Raw genomic sequence first — 14,692 nt, 5'->3', positions numbered from 1 at the left:
CCCTCCCCCTTCATACGGGAGCTTGGCAGAAGGAAGGTCGTGCGATATGTGCCATCACAAATATTGCCCTCCGCTCGCTTTCAAATCGACTTCTATAAAAACATTCTTCATGCCTGCCGTATCCTAACGGAACTATCAATTCTATACTTTCGCCTCTAATTCTATCATGAACATGTACGTCTAAGTTTGGAAGATGATATTAGCATTTCCATATCCATGGGCGTAGCCAGGATTTCGATTAGGGGGGGGGCCAAATTTTTTAGGTCTTCTGAATCGTTCACTGAAAATATTATACACGCCCATGCCACTAGTTCCACACATGAATTTTCACTAGTTGAGAAACATACAAAAATAACGTGTAATTCCAGTTCCAAATGTCAAAAATCGAAACGTTCGATACATTTGGTCCACAAGAGGAACACAAGTGAAAAACACGTTAAATCGGTATGAATTGTTTTTATGGGAGATGTCATAATTGGTACCTAAATTTTTTTTTCACGAACTCCAATATATAAACAATTTACTGTAGTTTACGAGGAATAATACTCTGATTTTTTTTAATGAAACATTTTTCACATTTATTGATCAAGTCAAGACAAAATTTTCAAAACGACTTATCTGCTTTTGTAAACAAAGATTCAAACGACGATTTGACGAATATGATAGCTCTCCCACGCAAACCAACACCATGAACAGGTAGCGGAAACCTTCATCTACCTATTGATGGTGTTGGTTTGCGTGGGAGAGCTATCAGATTCGTCAAATCGTCGTTTGAATCTTTGTTTACAAAAGCAGATAAGTCGTTTTGAAAATTTTGTCTTGAAGTCATTATTGTTTTACACTGCTTTTATAAATTGGCATTATGAAGCCTGTAGGGGACCTGTAGACCCGACAAAGCCCTGCTGGAACTCAAAACTTGCTCCGTGCCGGTACAACAAATAACTGGCTAATCATCCATTTATCTTTAAAACTGTAAATTCAATCATGTTTTAAAAAGAATAATATTATAGAAAAATGGATTCTGGACCTACCTTTATATTAATCTGATAGTAAAAAATTACCGTCACCGTTTCCAAATCACGCTACATTTTCTTGATTTCGAACTCCTACTTGACAAAGAGGATCAGCAAACTGAACCTCTAGAAAATGATGTTCAAAACACGTTAGAATGAACGGGATTGGCAAGTGGTGTCGATTCAGAATTATTTAAGATGATTTTAACGTGGATCGTTAGTCAAAATGAAAAATTATAAAACACGTTAGATTCCAATGAGAAGAAGCATTGGAGCTAACGTGGATAATTAGTGAAAATTGCGTGTAATGAAACACGTTAGATCTACGTGGAAAAGAACATTGAATAAGCGTTTAGATTATTTTCAGTGTTGTTTTATAGTAGTTTTATGAAAACACATGAATATTAGTGCTTGGTACTTTTCCTTCTAAGCTCCAAACACTTTGAAACCAAATCCACAACCAACAGTAAAGGCTGAATCTCAACAGCGCGTTGCGCGTCAGCGTTGAAGTCAGCGTTTTGTACTAAAACGTAATGCCAATAAACGTGACGCATTCACGCTCGGATTCTTCAGGAATGCCTCCAGCAATTTCTTCGGCAATGTATTCAGGAATTCCACCATCAATTTCGCCGGGAATTGACCGAAAATTCCACCATTATTGACTCCAAGAAATCCTCCACGAATTCTTTTATAAGTTCTGCAGGGAATTCTTCAGATAATTATTTCGTGCTGTTTCTCATAAAAAAAACTGAAAAATTGCACCGTAGAATTCCTAAGATTATTCCGTGAAAATTCCGCAGAATTGCCAATAAACATTCCTGAGAATTCCGCGAAAAATCTTCGAACTTCCTGTGTAAATTCCATACTTTTTCCGTGAAAGTTTCGAATAATTTCTTGTGAAAATTTCAAAGAATTTCTCCAGGAATTCCATCGAAAATTTATACAGAAATTATACCGAAAATAAAATCAACAATGGAATTTTTGGAGGAGTTCCTAGATATCCACAAAGAATTCCAGTGGAAACTTCAAGATTTCCACTGGACATCCTGCAGGAGTTTCTTCGAAAATTCCTCCGGGAATTCTTCCAGGAGTTCAACTTGCAGATCCTCCAAGAATTCCTCCAGGATTTCCTCAGAGAATTATTCCGGTAGTTCTATTGGCAGTTCCTGCGGGGGCTCTCTGAAAATTCTTCCGGGAATTTCTCCAGAATTTCCTCCGGGAATTATACAGAAATCCCTCCAGAAGCTCCTCCGAGAATTTCTATGGGAGCTCTTCAAGGAATTCTCCGGGAGGTCCTCTGATGATGATGATGGTCCTGCTACATACCCCTAAAAAGGTTTCAGCTAGATGAGATTTGTCTATAAGATGAATTCTCCAAGATTTTTTCCGAGAAGTCTTCTGGTAGAATCACTGGCAGTTCCACCGGAGGTTCTTTTAAAAAATCTCCCGGGAGTTTCTTTAGAAATTCCTCCGGGTATTCCACCAGTAGCTCTTCCAGGAGATCATTCAGGCTTTTTTCAGGAAATCATTTTGGCTTTCTTCAGAAAATTAGCTGGAAATTCCTCCCGAAGTTCTTCCGATAGTTTTTCTGGGAGTTCCTCCGGGAGGTCATCTAGGAATTCTTCTAGGAGTTTCTCCTGAAATTCCTCCGGGAGTTCTTACGGGAGCTCCTCCGGCAGTTCCTACGTGAATTCCTCCGGGAGATCCACCAGCAGTTTTTATGAGCATTTCTCCGGGAGTTTCACCGGCAGTTCCTTTGAGAAGGAACTTCCGGAGTAATTTCCGGAGGAATTTCTGTAGGAATTCCCGGAGAAAGTATCAGAGGAATTTTCGGAAGAACTGCCAGAGGAACTTCTAGATGAATTTATTGAAGAACTACAGGAAGAATTTCCGGAGGAAATCCTGGAGGAACTCTCGTAAGAACTTCTGGATGAATTCCAGGACAAACTCCTGCAAGAATTCTTAAAGGACCTCCCGGAGGAGCTCCCAGAGAAATTTTTCGAGGAACTTCTGAAGGAATTTGTAGATAAATTCCCAAAGAAAGCCTTAATGAACTCCTGAAAGAAAGTCTGAATGAATTTCCGGAATGAATTTCCGGAACTACTAGTGGAACTGCCGGAGAAATTTTCAGAGGATCAGCCGATGGAATACCCGGATTTGAATTTCTAGAGGAACTTCCGAAATCCCATTTCCCTTGAAATTCCTGCCAAATATCCTCAAAGAATCCCCTGTAAAGTTCTTGGAGAGATTACTAGAGGAACTTTTGGAAAAACTCCTGGGGGAGCTCCCGGTGGAACTCCCACAAGCACCTCCAGAGGAATTCTCACAAGGTAGTACTGACATAATTATTGGAGAAGTTCATGAAGGAATTCTTGGAGAAATATCAGAAGGAATTCCCGAAAAAATACCAGGAGGAATTAATGCAGAAATTACCAGATGAAATCCAAAAAGTATTCCCAGATGAATTGCTGTTCTTTGTTTGTTCTGAAGAAATTCCTGGAAGAACTCTTGGAAGATATCTTGGAGGAACTCTAACATTAATTTCCGAATGAAATTCTGGAGTAAATTCCGAGTGAAGTCCGGAAAGAATTCTAGAACAATTCCGCGGAAAAAAATCTGGAGAAATTTCTGAAGGTGAGAAAAATTTCCGGGGAAATACATGGACGAATTCTTGGAGAAATTTCTAGAGGAATTCTTGAAGGATATTCTAAAATAATCGCGGAAAGAATTCCAAAATGTAATTCTAGAGGATTTCGCTATTGAATTTATAGAGGTATTCCCGGAAAAAAGTCCTGGAAGTTAAGGCTACCTTACACCTCGGGAAAATTTTCCGCCGGATTTTGGTCCCCGTGCATTTTAAATGGGGCCGGGATTTTGATTTTCCGTGCCCAAATCCCGAAAACATCGCATGTGAAAAAATACATGGGGAAAAAATCCGCGGATCAAATTCCCGAGGTGTGAGGCTACCTTTATCCCGGAGGAATTTAAGCAAGAGTTCCTGGAGGAATGCCTGAAGCAGTTTCTTATAGATTAGCAGACGAAATTATGGAGCGAAATCGGAGGATTTCCGTCATAAATTACTGAAGAAACTTCTAGTGGAATTTTTGAGGAAATTCCGTATGTATTCTTGGAGGAACTCTAGAATGCATTCCTGAAGGAAATGTCGCAGATTTTCCTGGAAGAATAGCCGAAGAAATGTCTGAAAGTAAAACTTGAAGGGAAGGAAAGAAATCTTCAAGAAACTTCCTCATGAATTTCCTAAAACAAAATTAGTTGGGGGTTTCTAGATAAGGAGAAATTACAATTACAGGAGAAGGAATTTCAAACGATTTTCAGAGGAATTTGTGGATAATTTTCCGGAATTTGGAAGTTCCCAGGGGAGCTTCTAGAAGGATTTCTAGGAGAATTCTTGAGCCCGAAACGTTTCGAGTTGTTTTGAAATTTCATATAGTATGGATCCTGGATACCCTTATAAGTTTTTTGGGAATCTTTTGAATTTCAAAAACCTATTTCTGAATATGATTGGATCGTAAAGTGCACATGTTAAAGCGAATTCATTTCAGTACCCGTTCAATCTTTCCACTATTTAGGGGGGGGGGCGACGGCCCCCCTGCCCCCCTCTGGCTACGCCCATGTCCATATCATTGTAAATCGTTTAACTTCACGTAGAAGTAACAAACTCAAACCCTTAATTAATAATAAACATTTGGATCTAGAAAAAAAAGTCTGCGTACGATATGAAACATGATTGATCTTGCACTCCGAAATATATATCAGTGTTATGGGCGGTAAAGGATTTAATTCATTAATTCATGTGGTTTTGTAAAGCGTTCTTTAAGACGATCCCTTACTTACCCTAATCCAAACTCTATATCAATACCCGTGTCAGCTTTTATCTCAGTGAGTTCCATGTCATCAAAGTCATTCACAAATTCCAATTGACCTGAATTTGAACGTGGTTAGCGCGAGGGTAAGGAATATATTTTAACCACTCTTTCCCGGGATCCTATTTGGACCACCGAGTTGCATTTTGTCATTTTTATCATATACAACTACACTTATTTTTTTACACGATTGATGCTTGCATCCAAAAAAATCCTGTTAAAAAAATCGTGTATTTTCGAAAAATCGTGTAAACCTAGAATGCATATTTTTTGGAAGTTACGAAAACAATGACGCACAGGGTCTTCTGCCAATTATGATGCTACATACTCCAGTTATTTCATAACCAAATACTATGCGGACTGTTTGGAATATGGTACAGTACATGCCCTTCCACAATAGGAAAAAAGGAGGTATTTTTGACCAAAATTATGAATACTGCAATAAACAGTGGTATTCATCATAAAAACATAGATAGAAAAGAAACATATTTTTCTGAGCCTTCAATGGGGTATGGGACCAATTTTCGGCATAGTATCGATTTTTGTCATATTCTGCAAAACCAACGGAATTTGGTCACTATTTGGCTTGCAATAAGCCTGTTTGATGTTGGATAAAATACTAATGTTCATGTAAACTGTATATTCGTGTCACAGACAAATGGACGCAACACAGATTTCCTAAAATGATCAAAAAAACACTATCAGCTTCTGCTGTTGAAAATTCACTGAGTTTTATTAAAGAATTTATTAAACCAACAAGGGAGGGTAGAACAGATTCAACTAGCGTCATATTGTGACATCAACGGAATGGAATTTCATTTATTTGATATTTCATTAAGATTTCTTTCATAATTATAAAAAGGTATTGTGCCAAGGAGTTATTCAATACACTACTTATCCAACACGTTATGGTTAAATCCATAATTCGCTTCTATAATGTAGTAATGTCGAAATTGTAAATTTTGAACAAGTGCTTAAAAAGAGTTAAGACCATTTTTGCTCACATACATACAGACATTCACACACACGTACACACAGACATCACCTCAATTCTTCGAACTGAGTCGATCGGTATACAACACTATGAGTGTTTAGGCTTTTTTAAATGCTTTTAGAGCGATCATATAGCTTCTACGTATACTTAGTACACGAGAAAGGCAAAAATGGGAAATTTTTAAAATTCATGTATCTTACAAAATTGTGAATTTGGGCAGAATTTTATTCATGGTCCTCAAAGCTTAAGAGTTCAATAGTGTAGTGCATGATATTTTACTGCGGGGTATTGCGGGGTATTAAACTGTTTTGTTCGTTAAATATTGGGTAAAATATGCTTTTACAAAACTACTAAAAACTAATTTCTGGACGGAGCTATTATTACATTATCAAGCCTATTGCATAGATCTATTTAAGAGCTTTGTAACGATATATAAATATGTTACTTTTGAGACAAAAACATGGCAAAGCTGTCCGTTTTCCCAAAAAACGTAAAAATGTCATTTCTAGGAGGGGCTAGTTTGAACGCCCCCCACCCCTCCCTGAAAAATCTAAAAAATTAAAACAGTCCTGATTATAGAAATATAGGTTATAAGCTGTGTATTCATCACATTTTACTCGACCAAATCGAAAATTGGCCTTTTGGTAATTTTGGCCACACCTTTATATGGGGCTGTCCTATTGTGCCTTCGTGGATTATAGAAATAATGTGTTCACAGCAGATATCCTTAGTCACCCGAGACATCCCTGAAGTAAGGCCTTAGGCTCTATACGCGTAACCAAAGATCATTCAGATCATTTTTAATATGGTACCTGCCCGTTGTGGATTATAGGATAGAATGTGTTCACAATAGATGTTCTTAGTCATCGATATGTTCCACTTTTAAAACTGATCGATAGATCTCTGGTTACGCGTGTAGACCTTAAGGCCTGACTTCAAGGAGTTCTTTGATAACCCTATTTATTTGTCATAAACGCATTTTATTCTGTGTACCACAAAGGACACGTTCCATATTCGAAGTTGGTCAATAGATCTCTGGTTACGCGTGTATACCTCAAGGCCTGACTTTAGCGTTTTATGGGATGATCATGTCTGTTCTGGCAACCCTGCCCAGACGCAGCGGCGTCACAACCAACATTTGGCCGATTAGGTAAATTAGCTGATATGATGGTGAGAGTGAGTGATGAAATTTAAAAGCGAGGAGGAAACATATACGTTAAAGAGGTAAGGGAAAATATAAACAAATGGCCGAAATTGAGTAAAGTGTATTGATAGCGAATCGTAGAAATTTATTGTGGGGGTAGAGTTGGAGATATAATTTGAATAAAGTATTAGTGGCTGAGGTGAATTAGTTGGAGTTTGGTCAGCAGATCACAATAACGCACACTGTAAGTAGGTCGAAATGCGAATAAACACATAGTGAAATTTTAACGTTATAAACAGCTGACGGACGACAATACAGTGGTGCTCGAACTATTGCGGACAGCCCACGGAAGAGTAAGACGACAATTAGACGAACGACATATAAACGAGTAGGACAGACAGAAAAGGTCAAAAAGGACGATTGAGACGGAAGTCAAAGGAGCAAAAACAAACTAAAATTGTGAGTAGAAATTATACAAAAAACGCTCAAATGTCTGAATCCTGTAAATTTAAATCAAATTAACCTTCCACTGTTTGATCATCCTTTTAAAGGTTGATTCCCAAAAACGGTTTCGTTTAAAATCCGATCGTCCGAACAATGTCCATATGTCATGAATACATTATATAATGTGTACAATAAATTACTAATTTGGCTGGTGGCCCGCTGCTGGGAATTTGGTTTCATCAGTACCCGCTAAGCTGCGGAGGACGACGGCTTAGTAGGGAAAGCATCTGTCTAGCGCACTGGGGTCGTGGGATCAAAGCCCACCGAAGAAGCGGTTACCCTCCAATACCAAAATAAAAATAAATACTAGATAAAAAATTATAATTAGCTTTATAAATAAATTTAAAAAACAAAACAACCCAAGTGACATTTCAAGTTTTATTCCGCTCTAGGAATGGTTTTCAAGATCAATTTATAAGATCTAACAATAAAACCGAATACTACACGGCAACCTTCTGATGACCTCTATAAGAGTAAGATATTGCCAAGTGGCCCTCTCCAGATAACCACTATAAACCTACTATAAGAGCATTTAGAAACCCTTTTTAAACCACCCGCAAAAAAGGGAATTTGGCTGCGGCAGCTGTCAAAATGTTGCTTTGAAAAAAGAGAAACAAAACTTTGTAAAAAAATAATAACAAAATGGATTGTTGATGGAAGTTATGATGATGACAACAAAATAATATTTTTTTCAGGTTGTTTTTTTTCGATTCAGTACCATTGAAAGGAAGTGCGCTTCTAATTTTATGAGCAAAGCTGGTGAAAAAATAAGGTTGAACACCACGCGCCGGCAGTATAACGTAGTTCAGGGAAATAAATCGAAAATATTCATTACCACAACAACTAGGATGTCCACTAAATCGATTAGTACTTTTGCCCAATTATTATTTATTTATTCAGACTAAGGCCGAAGTGGCCTGTGCGGTATATAAGAGTCTTCTCCATTCGGCTAGGTCCATGGCTACACGTCGCCAGCCACGCAGTCTACGGAGGGTCCGCAAGTCATCTTCCACCTTGCCCGCTGCGCACCTCGCCTTCTTGTGCCCATCGGATCGTTGTCAAGAACCATTTTCACCGGGTTATTGTCCGACATTCTGGCTACGTGCCCGGCCCACCGCAGTCGTCCGATTTTCGCGGTGTGAACGATGGATGGTTCTCCCAACAGCTAATGCAACTCGTGGTTCATTCGCCTCCTCCACGTACCGTCCGCCATCTGCACCCCACCATAGATGGTACGCAGCACTTTCCTTTCGAAAACTCCAAGTGCGCGTTGATCCTCCACGAGCATCGTCCAGGTCTCGTGTCCGTAGAGGACTACCGGTCTAATGAGCGTTTTGTAGATTGTCAGTTTGGTACGGCGGCGAACTCTATTCGATCGGAGCGTCTTGCGGAGTCCAAAGTATGTACGATTTCCAGCCACTATACGTCTCCGAATTTCTCTGCTGGTATCATTTTCGGCAGTCACCAGTGAGCCCAAGTACACAAATTCTTCTACCACCTCGATTTCATCACCACCGATGCCAACTCGCGGTGGGTGGCTCACATTGTCTTCTCTTGAACCTCTTCCTATCATGTACTTCGTCTTCGACGTGTTGATGACTAGTCCGATCCGCCTGGCTTCCCTCTTCAGTCTGATGTAGGCTTCCTTCATCTTCTCAAAGTTACGTGCCATAATATCTATGTCGTCGGTGACGCCAAATAGCTGGACGGACTTATTGAAAATTGTACCACTCGTGTTAATCCCTGCTTTTCGTATTACCCCTTCCAAAGCGATGTTGAATAGCAGACACGAAAGACCATCACCTTGCCGTAACCCTCTACGCGTTTCGAAGGGACTCGAGAATGCCACTGAAACTCGAACTACGCACATCACCCGATCCATCGTCGCTTTGATCAACCGTGTCAGTTTATCCGGAAATCCGTTTTCATGCATTAGCTGCCATAGCTGGTCCCGATCGGTTGTATCATCGGTTTTGAAGTCGATGAATAGATGATGTGTGGGCACTTTGTATTCGCGGCACGTCTGCAGTACTTGGCGAATGGCGAACACCTGGTCTGTGGTGGAGTGTTCGTCCATAAAACCCGCCTGGTACTGCCCCACGAACTCCCTTGCAATTGGTGCTAGTCGACGGCATAAAATTTGGGAGAGTACCTTGTAGGCGGCGTACAGCAATGTGATTGCGCGGTTGTTGCTACAATCCAGCTTATCGCCCTACACACGACACCTTCCATCCACTCCTGCCGCAAAACTTCCTCCTCCCAAATCTTGGTAATGACCCAGTGCAGCGCTCTATCCAGTGCCTCACCACCGTGTTTAAATAGCTCTCCCCAGGGGCTTTGTTGTTCTTGAGCCGGTCAATCTCCTCCTGGATTTCTTGGATCCGGAGCCGGTAGAATTATGTCCTGCGCGCGTTCCCCCAGGTCCATCACCATACCGCCTTCTTCGTCTGCCACATCGCCATTCAGGTGCTCTTCGTAGTGCTGCCGCCACCTTTGGATCACCTCACGCTCGTTCGTAAGAAGGTTCCCGTTTATGTCCTTACACATATCAGGCTGTGGCACGTGGCCCTTACGTTAACGGTTCAACTTCTCATAGAACTTTCGTGTGTTATTAGTGCGGTACAGTTGCTTCGTCTCTTCACGGTCTCGATCTTCCTGCTGACGCGTTTTCCTCCGGAAAATCGAGTTTTGTCTGTTCCGCGCCTGTTTATATCGTGCCTCGTTCGCCCTCGTGCGGTGTTGCAGCAATCTCGCCCATGCTGCATTCTTCTCTTCTACTAACTGCTCACATTCGCCGTCATACAAGTCGTTTCTCTGATCCGGACCCACCGTGCCTAGTGCAGCGGTTGCGGTGCTACCAATGGCGGATCGAATATCTCTCCAGCCATCTTCAAGTGACGCTGCGCCTAGCTGCTCTTCCGTTTGGGAGTGCCACTTCCAGCTGCTGCGCGTATTCTTGGGCTAGTCTACCGTCTTGTAGCCGCCCAATATTAAGCCGCGGCGTCCCACTTCGACGCGTGTTGTACACCGTCGAGAGTTTTGGGCGCAGGCATACTGCAACGAGGTAGTGGTCGGATTCAATATTCGCACTGCGGTACGTGCGGACGTTCGTGATGTCGGAGAAGAATTTACCGTCGATTAGAACGTGGTCGATTTGGTTTTCCGTTTCTTGGTTAGGTGATCTCCATGAGGCCTTGTGGATATTTTTGCGGGGAAAAAAGGTGCTTCGGACTACCATTCCGCGGGAGGCTGCGAAGTTTATGCATCGTTGGCCGTTGTCATTCGATACGGTGTGCAGACTATCCGGTCCGATGACTGGTCTATACATTTCCTCCCTTCCTACCTGCGCGTTCATGTCACCGATGACGATTTTGACGTCCCGCAGTGGGCATCCATCGTATGTCTGCTCCAGATGTGCGTAGAACACTTCTTTCTCGTCGTCGGGTCTCCCTTCGTGTGGGCAGTGCACGTTGATGATGCTATAGTTGAAGAAACGGCCTTTAATCCTCAGCTTGCACATCCTTGCGTTGATTGGCTGCCACCCAATCACGCGTTGGCGCATCTTTCCCAGCACTATGAAGCCGGTTCCCAGCTCGTTGGTGGTGTCACAGCTTTGGTAGAAGGTAGCCGCCCGATGCCCGCTTTTCCACACTTTCTGTCCTGTCCAGCAAATCTCCTGCAGCGCCACGACGTCGAAGTTGCGGGGATGTAATTCATCGTAGATCATCCTGTCGCAACCTGCGAAACCTAGCGACTTGCAGTTCCATGTTCCAAGCTTCCAATCGTGATCCTTTATTCGTCGCCTAGGTCTTTGCCGATTATATCGAGTCGCATTATCTCTTATATTGTTCGTAATTATTGGTTTTCCAGGCGGCTTATTGGGCCTGCGCAAACCTCCTGTCTCGTCGGAGGGCCGTCGTGTCAGGGCTGTTTAGCGTCCCACCTAACACCAGGACTTGGGCTTGTGCGCTTTGAGCGGCACACGGTCGCTTTGGCGGAGCCTACTTGCGGATACATGCAGCTTTTTATAGAGGTTTAACAGAACCCACTGTCAAATCCCACCACATCCTAGGCAGGCGCCACAACTCGCAGATGGCCTGGGGAGGGATCGTCAAGCCCTTGGACATAGTCCCTTTTGCCCAAATTAATCATAAATAAAATTATTTATCAGAAAAAGTATGATACGCGGTGAAAATGTCGTTAAATCATGAATTTCTGTGAATTTCATTGACTGCGAAATGCTATTTCACTTTCAATATGGCCGTCATGGAAATTGATCAGAAAATTTTCGCTTTTTTTGAACACCGTCATAAACTCTTCGCAATGCAAACATTCTTTTGGGGGTAATTCATTTGACCACATTATGACCAAAAATTGGAGCTTTATCCGAGCGTTGAGAATTAGATTTATTACGCTCTTTATCACAACCATAAATCTGTTGATATGGTCATTAGGCATTTGACGTTTGAAGCTTTTTTCAGCAAATTTATGAGAGGTTTACTGATAGCAATAAGAGCGCCAATAAAACTGAGCAATTAGCTTGGATTACTGTCATAAGTCTGCAATAAGAATTAGATAAATCCAAGAAGCATGGAAATTGTTACTAGGGAACGCTTTAAATATTTCACATAAATCAAAATCCTCATTATATTCGAAATAGTGAAAACATTCAAATCAAAGATCAAGAACATTCGTTTTCAAAACTTTTCCCATTGAAAATGAAAAATAATACTCTTGCATTTCAATAGAATACCATTCGAAATGCAAAGCAGGGAACTTTTTTTTTTTGAAGAAACAACACTTCTGTCGAAAGTGTTTTGCTGTTGAAACTAATATGTGGTATGACGGTATGGTAGCTCCACACAGATAGAAAAATTCACTGAAATTTACGCTAAAATTCAAGCACATAAATGAAACGCCTTTATTAGCGTAATTCCACACTGGATATAGCCTAAATGTATACATTATGTGACGTGATCGTCAGTATTGCATACAAGTTGTAAGCAATCTTGTTAGGAAGAGGACCATTTCACCGTAGAAAAGCATAAATTTCCGCACACTCAGAAATAGATTGAATCTAAAATAGAATTTAAATTAAACGTTTTCAACATTTTCGAATGTTATACGAAGTATAGCTTAAAAAGTATACTACCAGTGATAAAAATGTATACTAGAATAGAATAGCGCGAAGTTATTTCCCAATAGCATTATTCATATTGAAAAACATGGCGCCGGTTTACTCGCGGCTACTTCTGTTCAATTCAAACTGAAAAATGCAGAAACAAATGTAAGTATATGAATAAAACATTAGACGTTATAGATATTTTTAAGTCTTTTCCATTTACAGCATTAATTTCAAATATTCACATCCTCACGTACGGCTATGGTCAACGTTCACGGGAACACGGAAGTATTCAGCGGATTGTGGGAACCTGTCGCGAACGGAACGTGAAACGTTGGTCAACACACGGCTGCTAAACATCCGAAAACAGACAGCAATGGATTTTCATCGTGAAACTTTATTTGCGCGGTCCGTATAAAAACGAATTCGTTGGACCAAGACAATCAACAACAGCTGTTAACAGGGAATGCTTTTCCTAAGTTTCGTACGTTAAAGATCGTCCTACAAAGTTGACAACGTATTCAACATGTCCCTTCAGCACCTGCCAGCTACAACGCCAGTTCATTCGATCGAAAAAAATCGACCCTCATCGGATGTAATCAAGTTGTTTTGGCATGCGAATTTTATGTTGGTAAGACCGCATCGATTTTCGGAAGTGGTTAATCCAATCATTTATTTTTTTCCAGACAGTCGAGCGGAAGTCTATAGCTTCAATAAACTGGCCTACTCTTACTATCTGCTGCTGGTAAACACATCCCGGTGGAACATAGTCAAGAACCGAATCAACCTCAGCCGGAACATCACAAGCATCAACTCCCCGGAAAACGAAAGCTCGCAGAAAATATACCTCAAGATGCAGGCGCTAGTGAAGTTCGACACTTTCATTGCGACTCATGTGATAGTACCAAATTATTTCTAGCATTTCTGTTTTCTTAAAACTGCACGACTGAACTGATATATTGAAAATAACCGAATATGAGAATCAATAAAAAGAATAAATATAATCTTATTTTGATTTTCATTTTCATTAGGAAAGTAAACATAACCTATAAACTATAACCAAATCTAAAATAAACTAAACACTCATAAACTTTATTTATACTAGATAACGTTTTTCTCAAGGTTATACTATCCTGGTATTGTTCAATCAAATACGAGTATGGGGTCAACCAGGCAAATAGCCATTAGAATGACTTTTAAACTATTTAGTATAAATATATTTCTGAGTGCATGTCAAGTTTTACTGTTTATTTTTCATTATTTTTTTCTGTGCACCAACAAGATAGGGGAACAGACGGCTTTGGCAGGTTTTGTTCTATTATTGACAGGGGGGTTTTTGTCGACCGAATTTTATGAAATGTGGTCACAATATTCTTTGGTATGCAAAGAATGTTTAGGCCAAATTTGATCAAAATCAGTCATAAAAAAAACCCCCTGACAATAATAGAACAAAACCTGCCAAAGCCGTCATTCCCCCTATGTTTAAACGCTATGAAATTGCTCATTTGCCGTAAGGAATATTTTTTTCCGCATAGCTGTAAAAGCAACGTCAGTACCGGTACCCACAGTAATTGTAGCTTATTAAAAAAAAATTGGTCCTATTTTACTTCTGTTGAAAGTTGTTCTGAAAATAGTTTGCTTTCTAATATAGATCAGCGAATGATATAGGGGAACGGTTCGGCACTTCGTCCCATAGCTCCTATTTCCATCCCATTAAAAACAAAGCAATGAAAAAGAATTAGGTTTGTTTCTTATTTTTAAGATTTTTTCAGCAGTAAGCACGCGTGTTAGCAGAAAAAAGCGACGAGATTGGTGATATATTTCTTTGTTTTGCGATGAGATGAATATGTTACGGGAGATTTTCGACGACGAATTTGCGGACACTGGATCCACTCGCACGGACACTGTCGCGGTACCGAGAAACGATCTTGAATACGACGGACCGACTTGCTGGAAGACCACAAAATCTGGTTTTTCGGATTGAGGTATAAACTCGATTAGAGAACGCGCACTTTAGTGGATGATAGCTTC

At 40.6% G+C, this 14,692-nt stretch overlaps 1 long non-coding RNA gene across 1 annotated transcript; it reads left to right on the top strand.

The window, feature by feature from the left end:
- The first annotated feature begins 12,695 nt into the window (after window positions 1–12,695).
- On the top strand, window positions 12,696–13,629 carry LOC134216063 (uncharacterized). The gene is made up of 3 exons (XR_009980462.1): window positions 12,696–12,826; window positions 12,887–13,292; window positions 13,348–13,629. It is a non-coding gene; the product is annotated as an uncharacterized LOC134216063 (long non-coding RNA).
- Window positions 13,630–14,692: the final 1,063 nt, after the last annotated feature.

This window comes from Armigeres subalbatus, chromosome 2 (genome assembly GCF_024139115.2).
Source record: "Armigeres subalbatus isolate Guangzhou_Male chromosome 2, GZ_Asu_2, whole genome shotgun sequence".
Classification (NCBI taxonomy): domain Eukaryota; kingdom Metazoa; phylum Arthropoda; class Insecta; order Diptera; family Culicidae; genus Armigeres; species Armigeres subalbatus.
Note: the sequence above shows the minus strand (reverse complement) of the source record. Positions and strands in the feature narration are given on the sequence as shown.